This window comes from Grus americana, chromosome 12 (genome assembly GCF_028858705.1).
Source record: "Grus americana isolate bGruAme1 chromosome 12, bGruAme1.mat, whole genome shotgun sequence".
NCBI classification, from domain to species: domain Eukaryota; kingdom Metazoa; phylum Chordata; class Aves; order Gruiformes; family Gruidae; genus Grus; species Grus americana.
This window is the reverse complement of record NC_072863.1, coordinates 3,547,078-3,561,117: the sequence shown is the minus strand read 5'-3', so window position 1 is coordinate 3,561,117 and position 14,040 is coordinate 3,547,078. Positions and strand designations below refer to the sequence as shown.

The 14,040-nt window shown below is 40.0% G+C and overlaps 1 protein-coding gene across 4 annotated transcripts in view; it reads right to left on the bottom strand.

The window, feature by feature from the left end:
• DACH2 (dachshund family transcription factor 2) overlaps positions 1-14,040 on the bottom strand; it is a 302,186-nt gene that overhangs the window by 26,136 nt on the left and 262,010 nt on the right. The window lies entirely within an intron of this gene.

Here is a 14,040-nt window from a genome sequence, read left to right as displayed (position 1 = left end):
AAGTTTTCACCAGTATGGCACATATGCTTGTGTTCCCATTTTGCACCTGAAAAACTCCACCTGCCTGCTACAGCTGCAAACGTACCACCAGGAAAGGCTCATTTGAAGTTGTCTTCCTGATCCAGGGAACTATTCAAACATCGACTGTACATATGCTAGGTGTAAAGTCTGTGTTCCTAATCTCAAGCAAAACCAGGCTGGAATTGAGACACTCACTGCCTTCTGGGGTCCAGGCAGAAACCCCAAGTCCTCTCTGGCCACAAGCAAATCTAAAGGCATACAGAATTGAGCACAAGGATGGATGTTACTCCCTGACATCAAAGCTCAGTGATCACCAGCAGAACTGACTGGCAGCCAGGGAACCAGCTGCAGGACTCTGAGTGCATCAGAATAAGGTAAAGGAACTCTAAACCGCCAAGTTAGTAACTACAAATATTTTTGTAATTGTTTGTCTTCTTTAGGATTATACACAGTTAATACTATATAAAGATTACAGTTATGTATTATATGATTTATCCTAACATAGTAATTATGACACACAAGATACTTCATCTCTGAGTACATTTTAAAATGGTACCAAACTAATATCAATATTATTACTTGTTGAGTTCAATTTCTTAAAGTACATGTATAACCAGCAGTTAAGTCTTCCAAATATTTGAAGCAGGCAGAGTACTCCATTTCCTGGATATTCCTGGATAATTATTCCTGCTTTATTAGGGTTTATTTTACAACTGTGTAAAATAGGTTATAAAGGACAATTCTGCTATTATGTCCTCCCCTGCTTAGGCTTAATAAATATTATATTCCACACCATCCATTAAAGCCAAGCAGTGGAGAAAATAGGAGTGGTAGTAATCTCCTCCACAGATGTAAAATACCTTTAATAAAATAAGGGTGTATAACAGTCAGGAACAAATTACTGAGGTCTGCTTTAATAAAATAGTACCCTTAAAGAAGTATTACTCTTAAGGTACTGACATTCCCACTGGTGATGCAGTGTATCCTTTCAAAGCAGTATAGCTTGTTAAAATGGCAAGATATCTTTTTGCAATAGAGTGTTTGTGTCCAGGCAGATACAAGGTTTGTATAGAATGCATCCAGGGAGCCATAAAACTGGTGGGAAACATATTTCTCCATGGTATTTTAGTACTTCGAAAAATTCAATCACTGGGAAAAAATGTTTTGCTGTAAACATCTGAAGAGCCTTATAAAAGCAATGGCTTCCCACAGCACCTGCTTAAATAATTTTAAGAGGGAGTATGTCTTTGCTCATCTTCTAAAACTTGTAGAAAGCTGCTCCTATTAATTTCCCTGGTGCTGTCAGGCCAGGGCACTTTTAATCAGAAATAATTATGAGTGCAATTGGGGGATGTTCACCAGCACGATTTTTGCACTGTAGAAATAAGACAACTTTCAAAACTGATTGCTAGGAGAAATATGATTGCCTTAACAGGAAAATATACCCAGAAAGATGATCGCCTTAAAAGTTTCCTTCTGAATGAATTACGATTCTTCAGATGTCAACAAAAAAAGTACTCTCCTCATATATCCTAGCATTCGAATTCAGTTCAGTTACACATTGATTTTATAAACCCTGATTATCAAGAAGCACTAGAAATTCATCCCTTTTTAATTTGCCTTCTAACTGCTTTAATTATACAGGTGAGTAGCAGTTCTGTGCTGTAGCTATTACCGGTATGACTCTGGACTCAGCCCCGTTTGTAGACTTCCACAGGAAACTTTAACCTTGCACTGGCTCCCCAGATGTCCCAGGCTGCACGCAGCCCACCCTTTAGTCCCAGAGCACGGGCAGAGGGACCGGGCCGAGCACCCCTGCCTCCTGCCCGCCTGCCAGCCCGGCTCTTGCCGCAGCAACCAGGGTCCTGCACAAAACAAGACGTGCACCCACCTCCCACCCTGGGGCTTAGCCCGCAGAGTGCAGCAGCACTCCTATGTGCCACCGTTTAGACAGTGCTGGTATCTCCTGCAGATATTAAAGGTTAAGAACTGAACCCTAATGCAACCCAGTCTCTCTCGGGCTAAGCAATGGTCAGAATTTGGCTTATCCCAATCCTCTTCCCCTCTTCAACTAAGAGGGCAAGTAATAGGCCCTCTGACAGAAATGTTGTCCTGGTGTATCGATATTACATCTTAGTGACAGAATGATTAGACTCACATATATCAGCATTACAGCAGCTCTCAGTGTGGAGAGCCGCATGTCCATAGCAACGTAGCACAACTCTTCGCCACCAAATAATTACATGATGCTCTGGGGAAAGACAAGTTTTCCTAGCACACAGCCAATCTATCAAAAGGGAAAACTCTTTCTGACCCAAATGGCAGCTGCGATCAGAGTATAAATGTAAGCTAACCACCAAGTAGTCCACATCCACTACTTTGCAACCTAATAACTGTTAAGTCTACTGCTGTCACTTATCTCTTTTAAAAGATCAAATACCGGGGAAAGGAAAGAAAGAGGAAAACGTTCTGCAGAAAGCAGCAGCTATCTGACATTAATCTACTGTATTCTTCCTTCAGATCACCCAAGCCTCTCACCTTACAGGCACAGCACCCCTTCAGCGACCACCTCCTTAGCACTGACTCCCAATACACATCTGAGACAAAACACCACTTGTAAAAAAAAAAAAGCTTTGAATTAAGTATTTAAACCACAAGAGGCTACTTGTAGGGTCCTATGTCTTCCTCTAACAGGTTACTAGTACAGGGCAGGAGTACAATTCCCAGCAACTGGTCAACAGTTTTCCTCTGCTCTTCTCTCTGCCCCAGACCTCCTGCACTGGTGCCATCAACTTGAAACAGCAAGATGCATGAAGTTATGCCCTGCTATGGAATGCGGCATATAGCTAAGTTTGGCAGTAAAGCCCTGTTGCTTAGGCTAATTTCATTAGTAACAGCCTAATATCGGCTGAAGGCAAAGCACAAAAGCTGGAGAACTGAGCAATGAAGATTCTGAATTTTTTTTTCCTCACAGAGCCATATCTACGTACAATCCCATTCTTTTAGTGATTTGGCATTACGAACCAATCACTCTAGGAAAACTTTGAGAAACTTCATGAACCTTTTGCCTCTAAATCACTACTATTTATAGTAGACTTTAAAACAAACAAAAAATGCCATTGGCATCATCGTTACTAAATAAAATCTACTAAATAGATTTTTGGATAAATCTCTTGGACTTAAATGCTTCTCAACCAAAACCAAAATACAAACCAAACCAAATCACACTGAAACACAGTACTCCAGACTTCTCACACATTCACAAACAGATTTCAAACCAGCCTTGCATTTAGTCAGTGGCTGAAAAACCCAGCTTCATGGACCTGCCACTTTCTGTGGCTTCTAGATTTGGCAGCCGACGCCTGGAGCAGCGGTGAAGTGCCACGGTGAGCTCTGCAGGGAAAACAGCACCATCTTAAGCACCCTCCCACTGCAAATACAGAAGCTGGAAAACCAGCCATGACCAAACCCAAAAATACCTTGCTCACACTTCAGTAAAAAAGTGAATAACTAAAAAGTATCAAACAGTTGTCTGCATATTTTCTTCCAAAAGACAGAAATAAGGCTCTGCACTCCATTACAGTGTCTGTCCTTCTGGTGGGATTCCCACCAGATCAGCCAGGAGCTTGAACTTGCTGCTGTTTGTAAGTCATATTAAAAACTCTATAAGCATAAAATGCTTTAAAAATGTTAGGGTTTGATTACTGCTATTGTGACTTACAGCTTTTAGCAACCAAAGCATTCTCCTTTTAAAACTGGCTTACTCTCTTTGCGGGGCACATTATATTTTCACTTTGGTTTATTCTACCTCCTTGCTTTGAAACTCTGCATTGCTTGAGAGAGTAGCTGACATGCCCATTCACGATAGTGCACAAAATGAAGCTTAATGAATCCCAAATGCAATGTACTTCATGTGCTAAAATCAATGTACATTGCCTGCTACAGTATCTCCCTGTGAAATTGAGGCATTTGCTCAGAAATTTCTATCTCAACAGGGTCTTTTCTTTTTTTGTAGCACTTAACTGCCTTTTGTCTGCTCTTGTCTCCCTCCAGTGTTGCTCAGATGGCAATCTTTTATTCCTTGTGCAAACTCATTTGGAAAATGCTGGATGGGCTACAGCTGTGTACTGCTATGTAAGGTCTAATACATGTCAAGCAGTGCTTTATACGCGCTGAATAAACACAATGAAACAATGTTTTAATTGATTATTAAAAAGGCAGGGTTCTAGACTGAAAGTAGTATTTAAAATCAGATTTAATCAGCTAGTTTTGTAAAATTCTGAAAGGTATTGATGCAGTAAACACTGCCATTCGAGCTCTAAAGTTTTCACAGAGGTTACTGCAACCCAAGGTGACGAAGCTGGTGACGAAGCTATTTCTGGGTAGCCGATGAAAAACAAGCAGTGGATCAAAATATTAATGAAGCATGAACCTTACCTGGAAAGGTACTTTGCCACATATCTTCTAAGAAATGAAACAAAATACATGTTTTTCAAGAGCCAAACTCTGTTCAGGTACTGTGGAACCTCTGCAGCTCAGTTGTTCTCAAACAGTAAAGTATCTTCTTGCTTTTATGATGTATAAAGTCTGGATTTATACTCTCTAGTAGTAAACACTGACTTAAAATCAATCTGCATTTTTTCTGACAAAGGTATCTAAGTTGGATATGCTGTCTAGAACCATGAAAAGTCTCTTTATATGATTTGTTTAAACCCAGAACTATTAGACTATGCAAGTGACATTTTTTTCCAGAGTCAGAATGTCAGAAACGATAATAATACAGAAAATCAAGTAATTGGTAATTGAAATAATTGTGGATCCAAAAAAGGTGCCTCTGACCCTCCACAGAACACTGCATGGGGAATCACAGATGTTTTTGAAGGACTATTTTAAAGTTTGGGCAATGATTAATCTGAAATTAAATCCATAGTCTAAATTCTTCTTTATACCAATAAACGTTCTCCACTGACTGTACTTCTCCGTGGCACTCTAGGAATCTATGTGAAAAAATGCACTGTGAAGCAAGTAATTTTTTTTTTCTTTTTCCTTCAAACAGCAAATGTCAAAGTTGTCCTGAAATTTAAGTTGTAAAAACTGGTAACTTCTATTAAGTGGCAGCATGAAGAGCCTTCGTTAGCTTGAAATACACGGATTATCAATCAAATGAGAAATAAGCATGGAGCAGATGAAAATGGCAAACTGCTATAATTACAAATGATGTTTTGTGCACGATCGTGTCTCCAGAATTGTTACAGGATGCTGTGAAAAAAAAATCATTTATATCCACAGTCCAGAATAATATAGTCCATTACAATGATGTACTTTGGAGCAGAAATGTCATTTGTTATGTTTCATATTGTTTCTGTTCTATCCACTGAATCTATATTTAGTTTTATTTTTTAAAAAGGATGAATTCACTTTAGAGAACTGACAGCTTATATGAATATTTTAGTTTTGCTTGCAAGTAACAGGAAAAAAACCATGGCATAAAACCCAAGCTCCAAGTTCCCCAGAATGCCCACTGAGAATAAATTCTATGTTTATTTGTATTTCATTTTCCTTGAACAACTGCCTTTCCCTTGGGTATTTATTAAAAGCATAAAAAGAATGAGCCAAATTCACTTCTCAATAACATCCATTCAGCATTGTTGAAGCTTGTAAAATTGCACCAGACTAGCCAAGGGGAAAATTTTACTCACTATTTAGTAAATATATATATTTTTTTTTCTGGTTGAGAAGATGCATTGTTTAATCTTTAAATTCTCTGTCTGCTCCTGCTTATCAAAGAAGAAAAAGCAGTCATTTTGTTATAGATTCATGACATCACACAGGAATAGATATGACGTATATGCTCTATTCACTCATTCAGTTGTGGTTACTTGGGGCAGTCCTACACGATGTGTTTCCCATCAGATTTGTTGAAGGCTTGAGCAAGGTTTCCATCAACTCCACTACACAAAGAACTAGTTACATTTTCTTCTGTTCTATTTGCCTGAAGATTCCCATAAATAATCTTATTTGACCTACATTCTAAAATCCACAGACTGAGGAAGTGTTAGTAGCAGAATGGTTTAACGTGGATTCAGGCATTGGGAAGGTCTATTTTCAATGCAAGGTTGGAGGAGCATTTTTATACTGCGGACAGTGCATGACAGAGACATCCATAGCATACATTCGTAGCAACTAAACCAGCAAAAGGCACAAAACATGCAATGAAACAGAAGCTATGGTCAGGCTACAACCACTACTGAGATGGTTCACAATGCAGCAGCTAAGTTGTCTCCACACCGTGCTCCTCTCGCCTCCTGCACCAAGTTTCCACCAGGCCAGGCTGGGCTACCCTGGGTCACTCTTCATCTACCAGTGCAGATGTCTTAAAATTGTCTTGATACCATACCAAATGAAAAACCCAATTCCCATATGAGATCACTTCTCCCGGTGCAGTTGACCGTCACCGTGGTTTTTGTACAGTTTTATTATGTCTTTTTCAACAGAGCTTGCAGGAAGTGTCATTCGGCACTAACATTGTAGCATGCAACTACGACTTCTAAATGGAGTACGTGACCAAGAGCAGAGGTTAGTGTTTCTTGCCCGCTACCCCCCAAGAAATTACAGTTTATAGCTTGTTAGTAGAAAAATGATGTCTTTAAGATCTAAGCCAACATTTTCAGAAATATTGTGGATTGTCTTTATTGCCAGCATAACAAACCCCCAAAATATAATAGCAAGTAATGTGACCATTGCCCTTGGCAGCACCATTAAACTGGGCAGTGAACTACTTCAAATAGCTGCGAGCGTTAAACATTAGTTCTGCCTTAAGTAGGTTGATTTTAACAGTCAAATGTGCACTGCAGTCTATCTGAACATTAAAAGCACCTTTCAAACTTAATTTTACAGAAATGTTAACGACCAGAACAAACTATTGAAGGCAAAAAAGAAAAGTAATTATTTCAACAGATGAAAGGAAGCAGTAAATTAACACTCTTGTTTTAAAAGCAGGCTCAGTAACTTATCTGCTTTAAGGAAATACCATTAACTGAAGGTACTATGGATATTTCACTTAAGATGTTTATGGTTTGGGGTTTCTTTTCTCCTCTGGCCTTTAAAAATGAGGTCTGAGGCAAAAGGAGAGCTGTAAATCTTTAATCGAAATGCAACAAGTTCCAGAAATGCTTTATCAAAATCATAGCAAAAGAATAGGTTCCTAAATATCTACGTTGTGTGCCATGTACACACTTGTGCATGCAGTGAGAGAAAGGAAAACAAAGAACACCACCTTCAACAGCGACAACCTTTCTGTCCACAGAGGCCTCTAAAGAATGAAGGAAGGAGCAGGACAGAACTAGAATGACTCAGAAGTATTCCTAATATACCACTGGTGCCTACATACATAAAAAGAATTAGGCACAGTTAAATGAATCCTATTACACATTAAAAATTATCTAGGGAGAAATTTGTCGTAGCTTAGACAATGCTAAGCTGCTTGTTATAAAATACAAAACATACCAACTTTTGTACATGAGCTATTAGTCAGTGCAATTTTGAAAACTGTTTAAAAACAGTCATTGGCTTGCAAGCAAGATTTTCTTACCATATGTGTTGCAATATGGAAGCAGATTGCAGACATTTCCAAAAGGAATTTCAGATATGTATTTTAAAAATGTTTACAGCAAAATTTAGGTGATCATTATTTTTTGTGGACATGCATTTTCCACACAATAAAAAATGTACTGATATAAATGTGGGGTTTGAAAATAATTTATTCTGCATAATCAGTGTAGCTACATATGCTTTTCATTCTGGAATCACTCATTCGCAGACTTCAAATGATGAAATGGTAATTATTCTCGTGACTTATACATGTCCACTTTGAAAACATGGCCAAATGTAAGGTTTATTCAGCAAAGCTGCATCGCTGATGAAAGTGGCTTTAATCTGGGCTTTTAATTAATAGTTTTTCATGAAGGATACTTTAGCAGATAAAGATACGATACTGTATTGCATAAATATCAGTTTGCAAGTGTTTGTGCATATTTCTGTAGATACTTACTGCTATACACACACATATTCGTGTAAGACATATATGACCTGAGAGGTAAGGAAAGGACTGCATTCAGAATTTAGCAACACTGAAGTAAATCAAAAATCAGAAGGTCAGGAAAAACTGATGATGTAGCCTCAGAAAACTCTGCCTTTGACAGTAAAGCCAATTTAAGTAGTTCCCACGCCCTATAGCACAGCTTATCAGCCCGTTCTGTGAAAATCTTTTGGATGCCTATTTTTAAACTACATCATATAAATAGAGTCTCTTCACTAACACCTCTGGATGATATAGGATTATTTTGGGGAGCCATTTCCTTGCTTAAGGTAGTTTGATGTGGAAATAGACACAATCTGGTTCATTCTTACACATTACTTAAATCATGGCAGTTAATGTCATTTCACATAAAAATAGGAGTGGGAGTTATTTAAGGCCGCAGGGTTTTTTTGCTAGCTGAACAAAATATATTATCTTGCCCGATTCAAAGAAGAATTTGAGGAAAGCGTGGAAGAGTACACTTTAGAGTGCAGCCTTTGGTGGACAGAATATAGGTAGGTGGACATCTCAAGGCTTCACTCTGGTGAAAGCTGGAGAACAGCCTGCCCTGGCGTTAACCAGCAGGCTGGACACGGGCTGGAAGCAACCGTACTGGCATGACCAAGATAGAGACTTCCCAAAGCAGAAGGGCAAGTTTGATGGGGAGTCAGTGCATCAAGGCTGTGTCAGGAGAGCAGACCATCATTTGGGAGATGACCAGAATCGCAGAGTGGTTGAGGTTGGAAGGGACCTCTGGAGGTCATTTTGTCCAACAGCCTGCTCAAGCAGCACCACTGACAGCTAGCTGGCTGCCCGGGGTTGCCTGAGAAATGTAAGCAACAGAGAAGGTAAGGTAGACTTCAAACTCAGGACATTTAAATCTGGATAGAAAGAAATAAGATATGACCGGAAGAGGGCTGGCAGTTAAGCAGATTACTGGCATGAAAGAAGTCTACTCCACAAATTTACTCTCCCTTTAGTAGCCTCTGTTCATTTGAGGGAATTAAGGGGACAATTCAAGGAATAAGCAATAGCTGAAGACAACCTCTCAAGATAGGATTATATGGTTCAAACCTTTTAACCCTTGTATATCGGACCCACTCAGAAACTGCCAGATACACTACCCAAATCAAGCTGCAGCCTGCCATCTTTGCGTCGATCACCCACATGTCGGATCAATCATTATTTGGTATTGAGTTGTGGTAAATACCACCACGTTCAAGCCTTCAAACAATAATTCCTACTTCTTCAAATACATTATGACAGTACTGTTGCTATAAACACATCTGCATCAAATATTAGGGTAAGGAGTATTTGTGAGCCAGCAGTCTAAAATCGTAAGTTTTAGCTGCACCCAGCAAGGTATACACTTATTTAAAAATAAATGTGAAATTCAGTCTTCCACAAAAGAAGCAGTGTCATGAGAAAACTCGGGCTTAAAGTTTTGTAAACGCTGCGTTTTCAATATTAGAGTGTCAGTCTTCATTCACTCTCTGACAAGGTTGTCAATCAAACAGCAATCTAGTTTTGTAAGACTTTAACCAAAGATCAAAGCAATGATACTGCTGAGTTCACATTACCTTCCCAGAGATAACTACTTGAACACTTTCATAGCACTGCATCGATATTAACTTTGCACCGTTCCTTCCAAGCAAATAAAAGAGTACCAAGTTTGACAGCCCTTCTGGCCTCTGCTCTCAGCCCTGATCTAAACCGAATCCCAGTCCCCATCCCCTCTACCCCTTTATAACTGCCACCTGGATATTGAAGTGGAGGATTGCAGGACTTGCATTCAGTTAAACTTCCGTCAATTAAAAAGAAAATGAAATGTGCTTTCTGTCTCCTTTGGGAAACACACTGAATGTCTTTTACTCAATAACAATAGTTGGGCAATAAAAAGATGAGTGAGCAAAATGTGGTATATCATTGTTTTGCTTTTGACTTCAGCCCAATGGCAAATGAAAGGCATCCAAAATCAATTTCAAGAAGCTAATAAATTCAGTATGTGAAAGCAGTGAAAATACAACTTTTGCAGCCTCATCATCAAGCTGATTTGTAAGCAAAGCTGGGCCCAATTCCTGCCCACTATGTCACCCATATTTTCAGTTTCATGCAGGCAATATACTATTTTCTACAGAGTTTATATTCTGAGGCTAAACATAGATATATATATATCTTCTTTCCACAAACATATGTCCTGGTAATATCATAATAAAAATCTGAATGTACTATGCCCAGGAAATCGTGTCGATCACTATCAGTTACTTCCTCCAGTAACAGTGAAAGAAAGGTGAAGGCTAATGCTGCACGCAAGGGCGTGCTCGAAGCAGAACGACTGCTTTCCACAGCTCCACATCACTTGCAGAACAGACCTCTTTATGGCAGCATGGGGAGGGGGCTGTTGGGGGTTTTATTTGCTTGTTAACTGTCTGAGAAGCTTGCCAGACCATGCCCATCTAACGGCAAGCTTCCAAAGGGAAATGAATTGACCGTAATTACAACATAATTTAAAGTACTTCTTGAGCGATGCTGAATACCTTCGATGTATTAGCTTCTGATCTCAATGGGAAACAACACAGAGGGCTTCCACTTACTCCAAGCACTTACTTCAGATTTACATGAGAAGAAAAGTTGATCCACAGTTTCTACCATGACATGAGAAACCCTGATTAAGGGTCAAGTCCATCCAAATGATTCAGTGGCAACTGGTCTTAAGAGCTAACTGGCCTTTACCAAGGGGCTTCGTACAAGATGTGATTTTGCAGTGCAATTACAAATAAACTACTTGAGAAAGGGAGGGCCGCACAGATGTCCCTCACCTGGCTTGTAAGGCCAGGACTAACTCCTGCGAGAGCAGTGATGATGCACCACCTCTGGTTACACACCAGACTTGCACACACAGCATGAAAAATCACCACTAAATATCGAGCCAAGGCATGTAAACAACAGGTTGTACAGCAGGCCTGGGAACTGCGGGTCTCTATTGGAAAAAAAATCAGAATTTCTGAGAGCAGCAGTTTCTGTTTCTGACATAGCAATCTATGCAATGCCTTTTGGATTTTTTGGTTGATCTGAACCAACTGCAGACAGCAGTATTACAGAAGATCAATTACACTTATCTAACTTACTTGGAAGTCTTTAACAGTGCTAAAATTTTCTTGGGGTGTGGTACATATTTTAAAAGAATAAGCAAACACCCAAACTGAACAGGTTTCTGATTTAGAGATTTCTGTGACAATATATGCATTTATTTGTTTCCTGTAGAAAAAAAAAAAAGACATAGAAAGAAAGGAAGGCAGGCACGCAAGTTGGATGCTGCACAGAGTTTGAACTGGCAGTGTAAAACGTGGCTAGAGAGTGTAACTGAAGAATGGGGGTGTATGGGGACTGGGACATGTGCGAGTTTTAGAAAACAGCAGGTGGAGAAAACTGTGGAACAGAATTATATTTAAAGGGGATAAGTTAGAACTAGGTGAGAACAGTAAAGGAATCAGAGTGTAAAATATTCCTTTTGTCACTTAGTTCATGCTGTGAACATGTCCAGGTTCTTCCTTCCCAAGGCAGAAGCAACGGGAAATGCTGTTCTTATAGAATCGTAGAATGGTTTGGGTTGGAAGGGACCTTAAAGATCATCTAGTTCCAACCCCCTGCTACAGGCAGGGACACCCTCCACTAGACCACATTGCCCAAAGCCTCATCCAACCTGGCCTTAAACACTTCCAGGGATGGGGCATCCACAACCTCTCTGGGCAACCTGTGCCAGGGCCTCACCACTCTAACAGTAAAGAATTTCTTTCTAACATCTCATCTAAATCTCCCCTCCTTCAGCTTAAACCCATTACCCCTTGTCCTGTCACTACACTCCCTGATGAACAGTCCCTCACCATCTTTCCTGTAGCCCCTTCAGGTACTGGTAAGCCGCAATTAGATCTCCCTGGAGCCGCCTTTTCTCCAGGCTGAACAAGCCCAACTCTCTCAGCCTGTCCTCATAGGAGAGGTGCTCCATCCCTCCAATCAGCTTCGTGGCCTCCTCTGGACTCGCTCCAACAGCTCCATGTCTCTCCTGTACTGGGGCCCCCAGAGCTGGACGCAGTACTCCAGGTGGGGTCTCACAAGCGCAGAGAAGAGGGGCAGGATCACCTCCCTCGACCTGCTGGTCACACCTCTTTTGATGCAGCCCAGGACATGGTTGGCTTTCTTACTCTATTTCTTCACCAGAGCATCATCCTCCTGAGAAGGTGGCAGCTTTTGATAGTCTAGACTGTTATTATGGGACCTGGGACACCTATTTCCTCACACTGCAAAAAACCACTATGCTTATTTTTCACGTTAGAAATACCAGATCTTGTTTCCCCTGTCTTTACTCCAGGATTTTACTGACCAGATGAAAATAAGTGACTATAAAACCCAACTCAAATCTGAATTACACTGTAAAACCCTCTTGCTTTTGTATTTGTTATATCTATTTTGCCTGTTCACCTCTAACGTTTATAAGCAAAAAGAAATAATATTTTTTTTAGTCTCAAACACTGTTTCTCCAGCTGAAGACAGTCTGTGCCATGCCCACTATCCACACTTTCAGCTTTCTAAATCACCTCCAGCAAAACCAGAGGATCTGTGAGATTACGTTACTGATATTTCTGTAACACCAAACAAGCACAAGAGCATCTTTTCAAATCTCCTTTGCAGATAAAGCAGGTTACAAAGCGTGTGTCTGTATCTACAAGTCACCTTTAAAATAACAACTCTTCAGTGCGTGGAGTCACCTGGACTTTCTAATCCCACCTTCATGCTGGTGTTTGCTTGCCATTCTGTGCGATTGACTGCGCTGCTTTACACTTCATCTAGTGGAAACCTATAGGTCTGTGATCATACACTGGTGTAAGATTTCACCAGAATGCAAATGTAAGCACAAGGCGTATGACCACATATGTGTTTATGTGAAACAGAAGCTAAGCTGTGAATGCAACGCATCACCCTGCAACAAGGAGCTAGGGTAGAAGCGAGTCCTGTCCACCTTAGCTGACCCACTCGTCGCATCTCTGCAACCTCGCATGCAAGCGCAAGGGGGTACTGGGTGAGCTGGGGTGGTCTCTGTTCTGCGGGGACTCCTACACATCACACTTGCAAAGCACTGTCTTGCTCCATATCCCAGAGCAGGGCAATGTATAGCTAAGATTCACTGCCTGCTAGATGCATAGTGAGTTACCCGTAACATTGCAATAGCCCCTCTTAGATGTTAACATGGTTAAAGAAGCTAAACTTTTTTGCATTTCCTTTTATCTTTGATAATTCTACACAAAAATAGTTTCTCCTAAATTCTGACGGTTTCTTCAAGTATTTGTAAAGATGACACTTTTATAAAAACATTTAAAAAACAGAATATACTTCAATATAAAAATACCTAACTGTATCCATAACTAAGTCTTCATTTAGTTAAAAAGTTTTGATATTATCTCTATTATTTATTCTTCAAAGGAGAATAGTGATGAGAAAAGTTCTGCAAATTTGCACTAATGAAGCAGAAAAATCTACTGTGAAGTACTGAATTTTATTAATTACCACGTAAGCAAATAAATACAAAATGTTAAAAATATTAGTATACCTGGCCCCTTCTTTTTATGATTTTTGTAGTGTCTTATGTAAAATTACTTGCAGGTTATTCCTATCTTGACTTTGCACAAGTCAACTCATTGGAGACACACCTCATTCCCTACTATGTCTGCAGTGTCACAGCTGCCAAGATGAAAATGGGCGAGAGCTACAGGTGATTTTGTGCCACTGGGGAAATCCCTGCCTCTTTACACTGCCTTCTGTCCCATGGAGTGAGACACTGCCACAGAGTGTAGCCATAAATATTTAAACTGGAGAGCAAAACACGGTTCATAGACTAAAACTAATTAATCATCTGTCCAACAAAACGGAGATGCATTCAGTGGAGT